This window comes from Pseudopodoces humilis, chromosome 8 (assembly GCF_049639895.1).
Source record: "Pseudopodoces humilis isolate 2021_Gansu_Grassland_sample_001 chromosome 8, ASM4963989v1, whole genome shotgun sequence".
Taxonomy (NCBI): Eukaryota; Metazoa; Chordata; class Aves; order Passeriformes; family Paridae; genus Pseudopodoces; species Pseudopodoces humilis.
Window position 1 is genome coordinate 28,649,217 of NC_142207.1, and position 13,777 is coordinate 28,662,993.

Sequence of the window (13,777 nt, forward strand, 5' to 3'; positions counted from 1 at the left end):
GCTGGTGTTTTGGCTTATGGATATTTTCCTTGCAGGATACAGCTTGTGACACATGAGCCCTGCAGTCTCAGGCAAGGAGGAAAGCTCTAAAGATCTGAACAAAAGAACAAGCCCTGTGCCTCTCCAGCCACCATTTTTTCTGGTGTGCTCCTTTGGCTGCACTAAATACGCAGACAAGCATTCCAAACAATGTTTTGTTTCCTGAGGCGATGCTCTCTCCTTGCCTTACAAGAGTTTGCTTTCACCTCAGCCACCATTAAATGAAACTGAACCTGGTTTCCTGCGCTACAAAGGCATTTCTCTGCTCTCTGAGGCTCTTTGTGCGCTCCCTGCTCTCGTGTTGTACTCAGCCCTCAGAGTCACTGTGGCAGGACAAGTTCCCATGTGTCCAGGGCCAGGCTGGCTCCTGGCAGGATGTGTGGGTTTGCTGAGGGCCAGCAAGCCCTGGAGCAGCTGTAGCCCAGCCCATTGGAGCTGGGCAGGAGAAGCCAGCGCCTGTTTGCCACACTGTGTAAAGCCCAAAGCACGGAACCTGGCTCGCACTCCGCGTGTTGCACCCACACCCTTTGTCCCTGCTGCGAAGATAGAGGTAAAAGACACTGAAGAATTTGACTATCCTCTTTAGAAATACATGAGCATCTTCCCCCTTCCCCTCTCCCTGAGCTCTGGGATGGTATTTCATCACTATCTGAGTGATCATAGAAAGTTTAACCTGCAAAATTATGCGCTCTAAATGACAACCATTTTGCTCTCAAGGTGAAAGGCTTGGAGACAGAGAGTAAGAAAGAAAGAAAAAGAGAGCCAGTTTCCATGACAACCCAATGAAACTTATACACCATAGGAAAATGTCATTTTCCAAAAAAGACAGAACTTCATGGACAAGAGGTACAGTACATCAGGAAGGAAATTGCAGTTTTAAATGAAAAGCTCATTTACATTTATAGTTTTGGGTTTCCTTCTCTAGTTACAAGACCCAATTGTAGACAATTTAGTAGTGAAAATTATATTCAGCATTTCAGGTGAATAATGTAGATTATGATCTAGTTCAGCCAGAAGTTCATCGTGGCAGACTCGGGTTCAGAGAACATAGGTGTGGATGGATTCTGCTTTAGCTGGGCTTATGCTGCAGCATCAGAGAAGTTATTGACATTTTACACCCTCTAACAGACCTTGGAAAGTCAGGATCCATCCGTAGCTGTTGAGATTTCTGCCACAGCTTGCAATTTCAGCACCTAAAGTTATACCTTCTAGATTCCATGCTACCTGTGATACCGTCAATCACCATCCATTGTAAGCCACATTGCATAGGAGAGCATTTTATGATGAGCATTAGCGTTGTAATATAGCAAAGAGCATTGTTAATGAAGCATGGAAAAAGAATAAATTCTGCTAATGGGTATATGTGTCAAATTTCAATTAGGGATATGTTGGAAAGTGAAAGAGAGCGACGAGCATACAAATTAAACCTTTGACCTTCAGAGTAAAGGGAGAAAAACCCGAGAGAAAAGGGGGATGTTCAGAGATGTTTTCGTAGCTGAAAGCTGAAAAGTCTGAGTACAAACTTTGAAGTACTCTTTTCTCTTTAATTACCATTGTTTAAGAAGTGACTCAGAAAAATTCTGTTTCAATTCAGCTGGTTTGTTGACAGCTCTATTACTGTTTGTGCTATTTGCTGCTAGGGGGAGAGATAAAGGTTGGGAGCAGTTTGTGGTGAAGGCAGACAAAATCTCACCTTTGTGAAGCCTAGGCAGAGGATATTGAAGCTTATCCTTCCCTGCCTGTGAAGTGCTACTGGAAAGAACCTCCTTCTCACTCCTCTTAGGCTTTCAAACAGGTCTTAGTTGAGTCAAATCATGTTTTAATGCCTAATTGGATGTGCATGGCTTTTGAATGCAAATAAACAGTAGTAGGGGGGTTTGCAGCTGAGCAAGCTGCAAGGGCTGGACATGGCTCAAGGCACCTGGCAATTGGTAGCTCACATTTGCCGTGATAGTGAAGGGAGCAGTGGCTCACAGACACTGCAGTGGGTTCATACAGGTGCTACTGCAACTCTGCACACATGATTTAACATCAGCTGCTCTACTAAGGCAGTGTAGGATGAATTCAGCTTGAGTTTAATAAGCAAAATTGCCATTACATGTACATGCACCAGGGTTTAATTCCTCATTTTTCTGCATGAGGAGTGAGGGTCTGTTTCACAGAGCACTGAGACTTGTGTGGGAAACTGCTAAGACCTGAGCCCATGTCCAACTGAGGCTTGTTTGGGAAACTGCTAAGACCTGAGCCCATGTCCATTGCCCTGACAGAAACCAAGGTGCTGGTGCTCTTCTGACTTGACTGCTAGAGAAAGCTTCCTGGGATGCTTGTGTGTGAAGCACACCTGAGGACAGTGCTGGGACAGACACCTCTGCCTGTGCCCTGTCAGATTAAAAACAGCAGGCAGGAAGTCACCTCTCATTGCCAGCCTAGCAAGGAAACAAAACCCACTTGTGTTATTTATGCCACAGACAATTAATACAATTAATACTTTGAGGTTCCAAAAATAGTTTGTCCCGGACCAAAACGTTTGACCAGGAGATCAACCCCTGATAGATCTTGACGTGTATTCTCAAGTTGTTGCCATGGGATTTCATTTCCCACAAAAGTCCATCAATTTAAGGATCTCCCTTATCTTTATTTTGCCTTTTTTAATCACAAAAGCCTCTGGATCCTTGGCAGTGCTGTCTTTCCTCTCATCTCCAGACACCTCACTGCTCTGTGGGTGTCTGCAGCCAGCTGCAGGTTTAAACACAGCTCAGGGCTCAAGTTGGTGTCAAATTCAATACAGAAGGCAGGATTATAGTTACCTGCTGGGTAGTAAATCCTTGAAAGCGTGAGGGAAAGGAATCTCTGTGTCTTGGGGACAGTTCAGTGTCAAGCAACCCCAGGCTTACCAGGAGGAGCCCACATGGGGCTGGAAAGACCTTGATGCTCTCTGGTCATTTGGTTTCCCTCTACAAACATAGAGCAGATGTTTCAAACATCACAATCCCTCTTTGCCGAATACTTTTTGAGTCTGTAGTAAGTGTATGTAAATGATTGCTATCAAAAGCATATATTACATAGAAAACTGTGTTTTGCTTCTTCAAAAGCTCATGTAAAGACTAGAGAAATGTTGAATTTATCCTTCATTCAGAATTACTAACATTTTTCTTTGAAAGTTTTCAACTATGACAGGTATCTCAGAAATATTGCATGATTTTTCTTGGCATCTGATAATGGATATATGGATAGCTAATTATCCTGTTAAATCATATGACATCACTTTTGTTTCATGACTGAATGATGTATGTCCCTGTAAGTAGGTAATACAGGAGCATTTCTAAATGACAAAATTTGCTTTGACAAATCCTGCAGGTTGAAACCTTAAATTCTCTTAATTCTCCTATGTCAGCACATATTTAAGATTGGTTTTCCAGCTTTTGTATTTGCTTTCAGTAGCTAGAAAGAAAATATTTTCAGAAGAGTATCTTCTCTAGTCTAATGAACATCTACATGTTTACTTACGACTATATTGATTGGTTTTAATAGCATAAATAGGTAACATTACTGTTATTGGATAAATATTATTCTGTGGAAGCATACTTCCAGTCTTAATATTCTCATTTACAGGTTAAAGAAGGAGGAATCTTCTGTGAACTTCCTGCAATATTTGTTTCCAACTTCTGTTTAAGTGAAAATCCTCGCCAGAAAACTTGTCAACAAAACATTGAGGGAAGTTTTATTTGCTCTAGTGTATTGAACCACAGGAAGTTGATATCCTATTTTCGTACTTTTAAGAGCAACCCCTCAATGAATGAACCTGCTTTCTTCAAAAACAAACCCCACATAAGCTGATGTTCTCCAGGCAATGCCCAGATGTTGCGAAGGAGGTTGGATATCTGTGGGCAGATACAGCAGGTTGGCACAGAGGAGTGAGGTCCTCCAGTGTGTCATCTGGACCTGGCACAAAGATGGAGCAAGGAAAGCAGGTGAGGGGTCCAGCATTCTATTAACTCAGAGTTTTAAGTGCCTGAGTCGGTTTTACCTGGGGGGAATTTCTTCCTGTTTTGCCAGTTTTTTTCCAAAAACCTTCAAGCTTCAGATAACTCCTTTTTCTTTCCACAAGAAGCAGAGATGATCAGCTGAGTGCTACAGGTAAATTGCCCACAACTACACCACTGCTTGCTGAAGTCAGGGCTGGAGACCCTGACTCAAAGCTGCAGCTCATTTCTCATCTTGCTAGCGAGGATGGAGATCTTCCCTACTTGCCAGCTATGGATTTCCCTGCTGATTAGAAAGAGTATCTAATGCAATTTAAATCTGACATTGGGGTGGTGCCACCAGACATAGCAACATTCCTCAGTACATTAGAAGGAGGAGTTGGGTGAGTCAGGGAAGAAATTAGGCTGCTTTAATTTAGGGCTGGCTGGGTATGCACACTGCACCAACAGCTCAGTATGCTCAGAGAGTCAAACAGATTAAATGCAGCAATTTATTGCCAAGATGAAGGATTTAAGCACATGTGTTTATGTTTTACACCTCTAACCTTGCCTCTGTTGTGCAGACTTCAAAATTGCACCAGTGAGAAGAGGATGAATGTGGCTATCTTCAGGTATAAAATGGAGGTCCTAGGAAATTTAAAAGACAGAAAAAATGAAGAGTATGAAGAGTCCTTCTACCACTCAAGGAATTTTTCAGGATCCTTCTGCTATTTGATGCAATATAGATTTCTACAATACATTGTTAGGAGAATGTCATAAAACATAGATTAATGATTGCATTTTCATCCTTTTGATGTGCCATTTAATGAGGTGTATTCCCTTTCATACTCGACATCAAAAAGACATCTGCTGGAATTCTTCACATATGCATCAAATAAGTTTTTGTGTTAACAGGTATAATCATCTAGGCAAGAGAATGCAGCTCTTATATCCACTGTTTTGCAGCTGATTTGATACAGGCAGTCTAGTACTAGTGTTTACTCACTAGAGTAATTGAAAATGCATGGGCAAGTTCTGCAGCTCAAGCCCACTCTGCTTCCCAGTCCCAAATGAAAGGGAACAAGGTCTCCCTCTCTGTAAATTAGATTAAGTTTGCAGTTTAAAGAGCTTTAAAGCATACTTTTAATTTACAGAATTTGTAGCTTTCATTTTAATCAATATTCTTTTTAAGAGGTCCTACTTTTAAGACTCCCAACTTTTATGATTGTCTATAAAGTGAATACAATTATTCTGAAAGCACTTGTTTGGTGGCATGTTGACAAGATGTCCAGCTTTCCATAACAGTGGATTCGCTTCTGCAGGTAACTATGATTTTTACTAAATAATCACACCACAGGTATCTTGAGCAAGCTTGGGCTTGCAGAAAAAATTACCTCCTAGAAAGACTGAATTACCTCCTAGATATACTGAATCTGGCTCTGCTGTTGAAATTATTTCACTTGAAAACCATGAGCATATTGGTTTCTCAGTTCAGACAAGTTTTACAACTTTTATCACTGATTGCACCCTTGTGCCACCACTGTTGGGAGAACATGGAGAAATCCCCTTCCTTCCAGGTACTTGTTCCCATTGCCTTCAGGCAGTTTTTTAGCTGTTGGCTGGCTACAAGTGTGAGGTTTGGTTTTTCACACAGCTTACCAGGGGGGGTTCTGGTACACAGCCCTCTGTGGGGTCAGGCATTGTCTTGGACTTGTTGCCAAGTTTGCTGCCAGGACAGTTTTATTCCCTGCCATTTCTAAGGGCTTCAGTATGGTCTGAACAAGTGTCCCAGTAGATAGCAGTGTTGCCTAAAAGTGCTGGGAATTTGTATGAACAAAGCTTTCTACTATATATTCCAAAAATTTATGCTATACCTTAAGACTATTCATTCAAACACAATATGGGCAAATTGCAGGATGTCTCCCAAAATATAAGCTGTAACAAATATGGATTTTGACATTCATTCCTACACATTTCTGCATTTAATCAACCTGTTCTTCTTTATGCCACCCAGTCATTTAGTGCCTAAATTCTAAAGACATTTTACAAGACCAGTGGAATTATTTTTTAAAATATAATGAGAGAGAAAGCTCTGTTTTGTTTCAGGCAAAAACAAATTCAAATAATGCTCTCTAGTTCTCCTTATAATGATTGGATATGCAAAAGCTGGTTTTAAATTCTGTTACTCATCTCCAGCAGCAGGCTCAGCTGAAGGAACACAGGAGAGTTCTATACAATGTTTTGCAGATACATCATTTTTCTGAGCTAAGGTGAAGGTTGGTTTGCATAGAGCTGGGTGCAAGTGAATAAGCACAGCCACTACTACTATTATGCCATTTGCTCTTTCTCTTGTTCCAGGAAACAGCACAAATGCTTTGCTTTTCTTTTTTAACAAATATTTGGGTTATATTAATTCATGCCTATTTGTCCCTGACTAATTGCTCACCTCTGACTGTAGCTGCAGGTCCTAAATTTAACTACTGCCTTACAAAGGTGCTAATAGGAACAGGGTATATATCCAAAAAATGTCTAATGTCTATTTATGAGCAAACCATACTAATAATTAGAGAATTGTTTACTTATTGCTTTGAGAAATATTCCCCAGTTTTCTTAAGTTTATTATCAATGAGTCCTCTTGCCATGACAATGTCTATATCTATCTATTGATCTATCTAATCTCTTTTATATATACACTCATATGTATATCTTATATATGTATATATCTATACATGTATATAAATTCAATATATGAAATCCTGAAATGTTACACTGAGAACTAACGCTATCCACAGGGTTTGAAGATTTGAGCTAGAAGTCCATTCTTCCCACAGACCTTAGAGTGACAGGTGGCTTTGAATGAATTTTTAAATATATCTTTGGAGATTTAAAAATAGTTTTATACCAGAAGGCAAATATACAGTAGCTTCTCCTGTGAAGCTTATCTTTCAATTGGCAGTAAATAGTGTATGGCTCAGGGATTTTTGATCTAGTTTGGCCTATCCATTCTGTTATACCTGAATGGGTTGCTTTAATATGCTATTGAGATGAGCTCCCACTCTGGAAGGTCATTACATGGTAATGAATTACCAGTTTTTCTTATTCTGAACTGAAGCCCAGCAGCTCTCTCAGAGTGCAGGTACCATCACCAGGGAGAGGCTGGGGGGAGCATCTCAGGTGAGGGGCTGTGATCTGTGAGCATGGGCAGCCAGGGAGCCTTCCCTTCATCAGCCATGCCATGTCTTTATCACACAATAGAGAAACAGAGTTTTGTTTTGTTGCTTTTTACCCCCTAAAAGATTATATTATATAACAATCATAAGGAACAATCAAATATGGTTGTTCTAAGATGTATATAATGGCCTCTAATTGAAAACTTTGTGTAACCCACGTCTTCCTTTTTAAGTATAAATGGATACTTAGTGAATAAGATGTCTAACTTGAACTGAAATGAAAATGCAGGTGAATCTTAGTGAGCCAGGACCCTGTATTGTATATTGATTGACATTTTTCATTATTTGATTTAGATAAAATAGCTCCTATTTCAGGATAAATACTTATCCTGAAAAAGAAATAAAATTACCTATTTATTTATTCTTCAGGGCAATATGTGTCCTGAAGAAGAGAGTCTGTGGTGTGAAGAAGTGCCAGCTAGTAGATGGCATAGAAGACCTAAGGTGAACTACATGTGAACTTCTTTTACACAGAACTCTTCAAATGCTGGCAGTAACACAATCATTCTGATAAGTAAGCCAAAGAGTAATTACTGAGCACTGGGATGGTTAGCTACCACCTGAAGGCATAATTCTGCAAGACAAGTGCACATGGATTTTGACAACAGATAAGATTTCTGATTTCCTACACAGCAGAAAACTCTCCCCACCTTAACCACTTACAATAACATTACTTGTTTGATTATTATCATTCATCTTTTGCATTATACAGAAAAGTAGTTCCAGGGGAGGTAAAATACCTTTGAAATTATCCACTCTTTCTTTTTTATAAGTAAAAGCTATTTGTCCTTGTCCTCTGCTCTCATACAAAATCCTTTCAGTCTGAGACATAGGCCACATCCCAGCTGAGCCATAGGGCTCACTTTCAAGTCCAAAGGAAATTTCTGTGGGTCATCCATCTTATTACAAGAGAGAAACTGGGCTGGCTGCAGATGTCTCACCAAAGCTGAAATTCATCAGGTTTCTTTTATTCTGAGTTAAGCTACTGTGTCTGATTTAGGAAATAAGCTGGAGAAAAACAAAACAAAACAAAACAAAACAAAACAAAAAAAACCAAGTTTGGCTTGTTCAGATACCACCCATAAATATAGTTAATTTTATACAAGTTAAGCATGGTTGTAAGGTGCCAGGAAAGTACATGATGCATAAAACAGGCTTTCCAGAAAATAATTCTACAGTAAATTGTACTTTTGCTTATAATGAAGCTATATATAAACTACACAATGAGGCAAGTCATGCCCATATTGAACTGTTGAGTAGCGTGCCAAACCTGAGATTATTACTCCATTTTTCTTGATTCCCTTATTTCCCACATAACTCTCTTGTTTTCCATTTTAAAAATGTTATTTTCTCTACAAAGCTCATAAAGGTTAGGAAAAATATGACTACCAGTATATACTGCGAATAGACCGGATTTTTTATCTTGTCCTTTCAGTCTTACAGAGCAAGAGCAGGATCAGGTTTTCAAGATCCACAGATCTTGAAACCAAGAGCATCCATTAGAGACTTGGTGTGATGAGCAGGTGGAGCCTGCATTTTCACTTCTGCTTCTTCTCTGGTGGGGGTAGCTTTTAAAAAACTTGAACATGGGGTTTATTATCCAACCTAAGGTGGTGAATGCATTGACATTCTCCATTTCCATTCTGTCTCATTGCATGAGAACGAGGGAGGCCTGAAGGAAAGGAGAGAGGAAAAGGGCTGGTCACTGCAGCCACGTTGCAGCTATTCCTGGTAAGCTCTGCACCTCCTGGCAGATACTAGCTTGGTTTTCATGATGCCACATGCCTGTTTATATAATAAAGATTAAAGGCACATTTCAACAGACATTTGCTTTCTAAACTTGCTTATTAAAAGGAAACAATGACTTTTTTTTCCCAGGTGACATTTTGACATCATGGGAGTCATCACAACGAGCAATCACTTTGTGAGCAGGTGCTTAGCTTCATTATCCTGTATTAGGAAATGTAAAGACATGATATATAAAAATTAATCTCTGGTGTCATGTAATTTCTAGTAAATGGAAAATAACTCCCCTCCTGTCAGTTAAGCTTATCTAATATTAAATTAACACAAATGAGGTCAGAATCAGGCCCAGAGATTATTTCATATATTGAAGATGGGATAGTGAAGTGTTTTACCTGTCATTTACTTAGTTTTGTGTTCCCCAAACTACTCTTATTGGCATCAAGTACACTGAATATACTTTAAATATAAATACCAAATTATGAACCTGAGTACACTTCATCTGTGTAAGCCATGGGTTAGAACTTGCTTTCACTGCTAGGACTGGAATTAGCAAGGTATTTAAATAAAGGAAAAAAAAATATTATAGGATTACTAAAGAAAATGGTAGCAAAATATGCAAAATAGCTAGAAGACCCTACATTAAGCAAAGTATGTGAAAGCAACAAGTACTGAGACTCCAAGTAAGTGTTGTTACAGCAATGTGCATGCAGAAATGATATTCTCTATGTAACACTGTAAATCCACAACCAAACTATTTTTTTGCTAAATTACCTTCAAAAACAATAACTCTTAAAATAATTTTGATGTAAAAACCAACTGCACAGTAGTTTATACTCTTAGATTTTGTCTTAGTCTCAGTGTGTAGGAGTGTTCTTGATTATTGCTTGCTTGCTTGAATATAAATTTCTATTAGGACATAGCTGACACACAAAATTCACATTTATAAATAGCTTCTTATTCCCGCAAACTCCAACAATTCTTGGAAGAACTCTAGCCTCAAACTGCTAGCCATGCAATTAATTGTTTTTCTGTGGTGATTGGAAGCATCAACATATTTTGCTGTTTTTCAATCAGAAGCTGTTTCCAAATTAAGGATTCTTGCTTAGAATATGTGCCTGTACTTTATGTTTCCAAGAAATTAATCTTAATAGGAAACAATCAAGGAAATGTACATGTGGTTTGAAATCCATGTAGTTTAGGAGCTGTGGAGATTTTTCATGTGAAAAGCTGCAGCTCAAATTAATTTGACACATTAAAATGTTTCCCACCACTTTCCCTGTCCAGAACTGCTTGTGCAAGACTGTAGACAGAACAACATTTCTCTTAAAATGAGGTTTTGACTGCATAGATACCAGGGCAGCCTCACACAAAGCTGTTTTTATCTTTTGCTCTGGTGACAAGGTGCTAGTCTGATTTCTGTAATTAGGGATTCATCACATTCAAATATTGGAAAGCAAATAGCATTGTTAGTGCAAACCTTTACTCGAGGGAAAAAAAGAAACACACCACATTAAGCTATAATTCCCAGAAGTTTGAGAGAGAACATTTTAAAGCTGGCAGAGCAGAGAGAAATGAAAAGAAAACACTTTGAAAGTAGGTTTCAAGCAAAACATTTCAAAGTGCAATAGAAAACCAATAAAGACCTCCATTAGCACATTACTTCACAGTTGTAAACCTGTGCGTATAATTTTTCTTAAAAAACTCTCAGCCTCCCCTGGGGAGTCACCACCCAAGCAGCCTCAGTAGGAGCTGTCTGGGAGCCCAAGAGTTTCGGTGACAAGTAAAGGAAATCCTGCAGCTGCTGACTCACTGCACACAAAGGTAATTGCAGATAATCTGAGCAAGGTCCTGTCTCCAACAAAATGAGGAAAAGTCAGAGAAATGCAGTGAGATGTGTTCTGTTTCTCAGTGTGACAGCCGGTAGAACACAGTTAACTATCTCTCGGGTTTTAAGCCGTTGGTGAAAGGAAGAATGTCCAGCAAAATACGTGTACCTCTGGCCAAAGGGAGTGAGAAGATGGTACCTGAAAATATGAGAGAGCAAGTCTAAAGAGCAGTCTGCAAGGTGGGTGGAGGAAAATCCTTTAATTAGGGCAGACACACTGACTTTTGGGGAAAAAAATGGCCAGGTCCCATTTTGTCCTCAAATGCTGTGTGGTCCTGTGCAATGGCAAAATCTTACAAAGAGATCAGTCATCAACTCAGAAGCTACTAGTTTGGGAAATCATAGATATTGCAAAAAGCATTGCCAGAGAGCATTTATTTTTCATATATTCCCACAGCTGATAGGGTTATCTCCTCCAAGACTTACTTTCACAGTTAAGCACCATGATGTTCAAGAATAGTAGAGGAAAAGCAGCATACTTCACACAAGATACATGTTTAGATTCTTCTAACTACCCTCACAGTAAGACTTCATACATGTTAAAATGGCATCACATAAGTTGAAACCCCATCAGCCAAGAATTCATTCTTCTGTTTTCTTAGAGAAGTGATGGATTCAGAAGAACTAGTTCAGCTTGGGTGCTAATTGGATGTTTTGGAATCTTTAAAGTGATAATCTAAAATCACCAGAAAATACAGGCTTCCTCTAAAAAATAGTAGGATCACAACAATACTAATGGTTCTTTAAAGGGACTTTAAAGGGGAAAAAATAGCTGGATTTTTGTAGATGAGTGTAAATTTTGCATGCATTATCCTGAGACCTTCTATCTTAGGAAAATGTCTTTGCAAAAAACCAAAATGAAGTCAGGATTTTTTCACAGCAGCTTAGAAGTGCTTGGAGCTACTACTTCCATTAGCACACTAAAGCCAAAAAAAATAATAGCAGGTGGTATAATAAAATATTTTGTGTATTAGATAGCTGTTAGCATTGCATAGGTGCCCTAGATGTTGTTTTCCAAACCCAGTTGTCTGTACATGGTTCTGAGTGTTGCAAAATAGAATCCCAGAATTGCCTGTGTTGGAAGGGATCTTAAAGGACATTTAAATTGGGCAGGTTATTCAGGGCCCCATCCAACCTGGCCTTGAACAAATCTCTTTGTGTATTAACAGGTTCCTCCCTCTTCAACATGCGAGGAGAGCAAGGTACAAATCTCAGTTTTGTGGATCTCAGGTGTCACAATATTGAGGGCAACATCTCAAAAATCCCACTGAGACAGATGTCAGTTCCTGATTTCCCCAAGGTGAGGACACACTGCACCTAAGGTATTTATTGAGACTTTTTGCCTCAGGGTAGGATTTAGTATGATTGCTTTAAGATGAAGGCAACTGCATAAAGGTAAATTTCCTCCCAGATTTAGAACTAGCTTGATGAAGGGAATTATTGATTACTGATGAAATGCTAATACCCATGCTAAATGTAATTTATTCAAGAGGTAGCTATGCTGTTAATGAACAGAAACATTACTATGCCTGAAATTTACAGGATAATGTAAAAAGTGAAGCATATGCTCAAGGTGGTTTTGCAAGGTGTTTGAAGATATTTTTTAGTCAAAAGAGTAGATGAAAATTCAGGGCTGCCATTTTTAACACATTTGGCTGGAATACAGGAAAGAAGCAGCATGACAAACAGGCTGTTTAGTGATCAGCCTGGTGTGGGGCCATCCACAGACCCTGGGGCAGGGGTTGGGGTGCACTCCCTGGGTTTGCACCAGAGAGCCCTGGATGGGTCTGGGAGCCCAAATCCTGGGATGTGAGCCATGCCAGGGGATTAAGTCAGCCTTGAAAGGGAGAGAAGAGCAGCTGACTTGCTGACAATGTGGTTTTCAGGGGAAATTTGTAGGTTTTGTGAGAACCACAAAACAGTCAAATGGAGCTCAGAAAGGTCGAGGAACTTGAGGCAGCAAAGTCAAGCCTTCTCTGTGGTACTAAAACTTAACATGGAAATTTTTGCAGATGACTTTTACCTCTCTGAAAATAGAAGCTGATAATGAAACCGTGGACTTGAATTTAATGATCCCAGTGTGAAAGGGCACCTATAAAATTATTTCTCCTTTTGTTGGCTGCTTCTAACCAACAGTTTAGAACAACATAAACAATTTACAGCGACAAAAGGTGGTTTTTTTCCCCCCTGACCTGAATGCAGTAATTGCTACATTTATTTTATGACTCTCTTGTTGGAAAAAATAAAATTAAATCAAATCAATGATGGACAGAGCAGAGGGCATTTGGAGCCAAACAAGATGAGTGACAGATGGTCACTGAATGACCACACAAAGTCATAACATCAGAGATCCTGGAAAGTCAATGGTCCTGGTCCAGGCAATGAGTAACACGGCATAGTTTCCTAAGCTTAAATAGGTACTTTTGAAGCATAACTCTAAAATCACCCTGAAGTATTTTTAAAACTCCTCAATATTGTGCCTGTGGGGGGAAGCTATTTTTTGTGTGTTGGCGGTGATTTCAGGAGTGAATTTTGGCAAGCTCAGCTGAGTTCCCTCACTGCACAGTATATAATAATGCTCATTATGATTATATCAAATACTATCCATTTTGTGCAGAATTAAATTTGATCTATTTTGAAATGAATTCAAACTCCTAATACCCAGATGCATCCTGGCATCAGATTTTTCTTGGTAATTAGCCCATGACTCCTTGATGGTTAATTTTTTAAATTTTGTACATAACTCTTATTGCATTTTACATTACTGCTTTTTGTATGGAAAATATTTAACAGAGCTACAAATGGGTCCTCTATTCTACCTTTTTTGTTAGAGGCCAAGAAACCACAACAATGCACCACAAAGATTCCCCCCAAGCTTGCTTAGTGCCTTGCTCCTGAAGAAGCAGAATACCTTT